The sequence below is a fragment of the Branchiostoma floridae genome, chromosome 4 (assembly GCF_000003815.2).
Source record: "Branchiostoma floridae strain S238N-H82 chromosome 4, Bfl_VNyyK, whole genome shotgun sequence".
In the NCBI taxonomy this organism is placed as follows: domain Eukaryota; kingdom Metazoa; phylum Chordata; class Leptocardii; order Amphioxiformes; family Branchiostomatidae; genus Branchiostoma; species Branchiostoma floridae.
The window spans coordinates 27,508,726-27,514,323 of record NC_049982.1 but is presented as its reverse complement, the minus strand read 5'-3'; positions in this window follow the sequence as shown (position 1 = coordinate 27,514,323).

Sequence of the window (5,598 nt, the reverse complement as noted above, 5' to 3'; positions counted from 1 at the left end):
CCAAGTTCACTCCAGGTGAAACCCAAGTTGTTAAGTGAGGCGGCAATGTCAGGATGTGCGTTGTCCTCGTCATAGATACTCCGCCTCATCTGTAGTGAATGTTCATAATAGCTGACCGCCTTTCTGTAATCCCCAAGGTTACTCCAGGCGGCACCCAAGTTGTTAAGTATGCCGGCGATGTAAGGATGTGCGTTGTCCTCGTCATAGATACCCCGGTTCATCTGTAGTGACTTTTCATAATAGCTGATCGCCTTTCTGTGATCACCAAGGTCACTCCATGTGGTACCCAAGTTGTTAAGTGAGCCGGCGATGTCAGGATGTGCAGTGCCCTCGCCATATATACTCCGCTTCATATGTAGTGCCTGTTCATAATAGCTTACCGCCTTTCTGTGATCACCAAGGTCGCGCCAGGTGGCACCCAAGCTGTTAAGTGAGGCGGCGATGTCAGGATGTGCGGTGCCCTCACCATAGATACTCAGCCTCATCTGTAGTGACTGTTCATAATAGCTGAGCACCTTTCTGTGATCACCAAGGTCGCGCCAGATGTTACCCAAGTTGTTAAGTGAGGTGACGATGTCAGGATGTACTGTGCCCTCTCCATAGATAATCCGTTTCATCTGCAGTGACTGTTCATAATAGCTTATCGCCCTTCTTTGATCACCAAGGTCGCCCCAGACGGTACCCAAGTTATTAAGTGAGTCGGCGATGTCAGGATGTACATTGTCCTCACCATAAATACTCCGCTTCATCTGCAGTGACTGTTCATAATAGCTGATAGCCTTTCTGTTATCCCCGAGGTCTCTCACGGCGTTACCCAAGTTGTTAAGGAAGGCGGCGATGTCAGGATGTGCGGTGCCCTCACCATAGATACTACAATCCATCTGTAGTGACTGTTCATAATAGCTGAGCGCCTTTCTGTAATCCCCAAGGTCACTCCAGGCGGCACCCAAGCTGTTCAGTGTAGCGGCGATGTTAGGATGTGCGATTCCCTCACCATAAATACTCCGCATCATCTGAAGCGCCTGTCCATAATAGCTAATCGCCTTTCTACGATCCCCAAGTATTTTACAGGCATCCCCTAAGTTTTTAAGTGAAGCGGCGATGTCAGGATGTGCAGTGTCTTTCATATATAAACTACGCTTCATCTGTAGTGCCTGGTCGCAATAGCGAACAACCTTTTCGTGATCACCAAGATTCCCCAAAGCGAAAGCCAATTTGTCAAGTGAAGATGCAACATCACTGTGTGCAATGTTTTCACCATATTTCGATAAATAATTCTGTAGCGTTTGTTCTGAGCATGTCTTGAGATTTTCGAAATCGCAAAGACTTTCATAGACCTCTGCTTTCAGCTCTGAAGAATTGTCAAAAAAGATTGGCGGTTTTTTTACGTGTTCGGCGTCCGTCAGCTGTGAAATAAAATGTTTCAGGGGTCTTTCTGTATAGTAATATCTCATGAGCTGTTTTGTATTTGAGATGTAAAACACTTTCTGTAAGTTATCTTCAATATCCGTATTCGTCGACATTGACCATAAGACTGACATGTTTTCCACCTGACCACGATTGTTCATGTATGTCCGCAGCCTCAGTTCTGCTGAGATACTGACCAGCACCATCAAGTGATGTGCGTTCTCACTGTTGACGACTCCACTGTTTCTTAGCTCCTGAATAGTCTCCCAGATTGTGGTCGGTTGTATGTTATGAAGTAGCGCCCAAAAGGACACAGCAAAGCTTGAAAACCGGTAGATTTCTTTCTTAACATTTCGTAATCCAGCCGTGAGAGGCTGGGTTTTAAAAGTCGGGAGATTATCAGTTAGTAAATGCATTGCCATCAACAGCGGAATATTATTGTCTTGAAGTTCCTGCATCCATAACGACGTGTACTCATCTACCAAGCCCTGTTCTCCTGTGATGAGAGACACATTTCCCAGTATACTAGCAAGATGATAACCTTTCTTTAAATGGAGAGTAAGGTCTTCTTTCAGAACGTTGGTCATGTTGCTTGGTGTACGGATGAGTTCGCTTGTTCCTGTACTGTTTCTATCCCTACCCAAGGGAGTCTTGCATGCATGAGGCATGGCTCCATCGAACGCAAAACCACGCGGTGTTATTGAGTCATAAAACCAGTTGTCTAGTGGGTCGTCTGAGTAAAAATCATTGAGAGACTTAATCCCCATGGCAGGGAGAATGGTTTCTCCCAGATTGATCACCTTGAGATGCAAATAATGTGTAAGGTTACGGAAATAGCTAACATTAGGCTCCGCATCGTCCTCTACCAAAATGGCAAACTCCAGATCAGAGTACGGAGTTACCAATCCTGTGGCTTGTGAACCCAAACCTATTATGGCGTACTTACAGGGAGGGGGGCCCATTACCTCCATGCATTCATCTACAAGGCCAGCTATGAACGCTTTACGCTGATGAACCAGTGTCTGACACAATGATTTGATTGCTTCCACCCTCTTCATCTCCACCTCTTTTATCTTTGGGTCCTCGTCATCAAGGCTATAAGGATCTACTTCTTGTTCAATTCTTTTGATTTCTTTTTCTACATAGTCCCTATCAGCCTTCAGCATCAATTTGTGCTTCTCTGTATCATCATTGTCTACCTTCTGTTCGATCTTCAGGACTTTCTTAACAAATGCTTGAGTTATTTCCTTGATTTGTTTCTCTATATCTTCCCTACTCGATCTTACCAGTGCTGCATTACAGAGTGCTGCAGCCTTGGTGAAATCACCTCCGTCCTTTGACTGGATTCCTCTCTTCAGATAGACCTTACCCAAGTTGTACAGGGGCTCTGCCTCCTTTCTGTGTGGACCTATGATTAAAAAATTATCAGTCGTATCTACTACTTCATTATAACTTTATATTTGCATTTGCGCAACTTAACTTCGGTGCTAAACCCCACAAAGGTAGTATACTTCAGGTCATTAGTGTTTTTATTTGTCGTATCTGAAAAGTTCGAATGGCGATAACATAGAAAATTCATGTAGAAACCACAGATTAGCAGTAAACATAGCCCTGTGTGTCAAAAAGAACCAAGAATCGTGGACAATTTCTAAGCAGTTACTTTTAAATTCTTTGAACTAAGTTCATACTTAGACTCACCTTGGACATGAACAGACTTTAGCGCAGCTGCCAAACTTTGTTCTGCTTTGTCCAGGTGTCCAGTCTTCAGGGCCCTAGAACCATCTTGTAGATGTTCTTCATATTCACTGTAAAGACGTCATACCAAATGATTTATCATTCGAATCGTATCTAGTTTGTAGCAGAGCGTATCCGAGCCAAAAGTGTAGTTTAGAAAGAAAAATGATATCAGATTTGGGTATTTTAGTATTTTCTCTATATTTTACAAATGAAATAAAAGTGAGCATATCTTATATCTTTTTATGTTATTCTTCTTCTCAGCTACCTCTGTCATATGTTTGAAAGCCCTAGGATGGACAAAAGGCTAAAAGCAGTTAAATACAATTTCCTCATTAATTCGACACACTAGATACATGTACTAACGCCTCGCATCATGTCAATCATTATGTACCAAACGTCTAGAGGAATTTTTTTCAAAGTCTCAAATCCCTTCGGTTCCTTAAATGCTACCATGGTGCCAAAGATATACCACTTATGCATGGCCCCAACAGGCATCTAAAAATGGGCATGTCCAGAGCACTAATAAATTAGAAACTTTCACAGTACAGCAGGCTATTGGAAGGTCCACTATTCAACATTACTTTGTTGTTGCCGACACCTACTCACATACGGAATATCATAATGATCCATCCACAGCCTCTGGAATCGGCTGTGTATATTTGCATTAGCATGCAGGTTTAATCCCCAGTTTGTTAACAAATAACAATGCAGAGAACCTTATTTTTAAGAGAGTCATTTCAAACACGTGTCAAAATCTAGACAAAGAACTGTGTGACACTAACTTGTCGTCGTCGATTCCAGTCGAGATTTCAGCTTTCTGCACTTCTGGGGCACTGAAGGGGAATAGCAGAATGTCATTTTTATGTTTTTTTACAATACACAGGGTTTTAATTCGTATAGCTGATTTATAGGATAGCAAAAATTATCAATAAAGAATTACAGCAGTTTCTGTACCTACATTTGCGTACGGCGCATTCGGTCATTAGTGCTGTCACTTGAGGTTGCAGTTGAGAAGGGAGAGATGTGGTCCTTCCGTCCTCTCACGTTTTGTTGTCGTACTTGTTGTGTTCGAGTTGACTTCTACAACAACCAATAGGGAGCCAGGAATGATTTGCAGGTGGGCAGTCGTGTTATCGCAAGATTATACAGTCAAACCTGTATTAGCGGCCACCTTTGCATAACGGCCACCTGCCCATAGTGGCCACTTTTTGTCGGTCCCTTGGATTCGTAATGATTAAGAAATAGGCTTAGCGGCCACCTGTCCAACGCGGCCACGGCCACACGATTTCCGGTCCCGCAGGTACAAAAACACTGCCGATTACGGCCACACGGACCGCTGATCTATGTTTCGGCACGCGTTCGGCCATATACAGCTGCCATATCGTCACCCTACGCCGGATTTAAAACCTCTTTGATTTATTTTCAAAACAAAACTTCGTAAACTGGCGCTACCCATACCCGCCGACAAGCGAGGTCATATAAGGTCAATAGACGACACCAATATTACAGAGGTAAATTGCGTTAAAGTTACGTTCTAATACACTATCGCTTAGGTTAATTTTTATCACAAAAACTTTCTAAATGAATTGTTACAAAGACAAAATGATATGAACTTCAGACTATGGTGGATTTTATTCTCACATTTATTAAGAGATAAGTCTAAAATGACGAGACTTTTCTTGTGAGTACCACATTAGCATAATGGGCGAACCTGACGTGTGAACGCGGGAGGGAACACACGGACGGCGAAGTATCAAAGGATACAAGACGAAAGATCAAAGAAATATGACGATACCGGTCTCTTCAGACAATATCAACTGTAGAACATTTAAAACTTTTTATAGCTTTTGTTTTCTTAATACATATAGTGTAAAATCATTGCAGTACATGTACAGTACTGTATTATGTGAATAAAGATCAGTGGGTACTAAAACCATGTGTAACTTATTGCTTGTGGTCAATTAATTAGCATATTCTCTATAGTGGCCACCTCTCTATAGTGGCCAATTTTGACCAGTCCCTTGAGTGGCCGCTATAGACAGGTTTGACTGTATATAGAGAGAAATGGTTTATTAGATTAAAAAACTGTTACAGCCCAAAGGCTGAATTGTATTTTTTTTACATTGATCTCTTCATTATATACATAAATAAACACATAGAACATATCAAATTCATTAAACTATCGTTTCCGATTCTTAAAACGCTACAAGTTTTTGTTGAGGAGTCTAACGCAATAGGGGAGAGTGGCGTTACTAAACCGGGGCGTCCTACATTTGAAACTTGTGTAGCTGGCATTATTCCTTTAAGTTCTGTTGTGGACATCCCCCCGCCGCGATGGAAGCCATGAACTGTATCTGCTAGAGTTCGCAAGAGATAGCGCATATCTAAGACATAGGATGTCCCTTCTAGAGTCCAGACGACCGAGGCCTGTTGTGCGCAGAGCAGACTCATAGG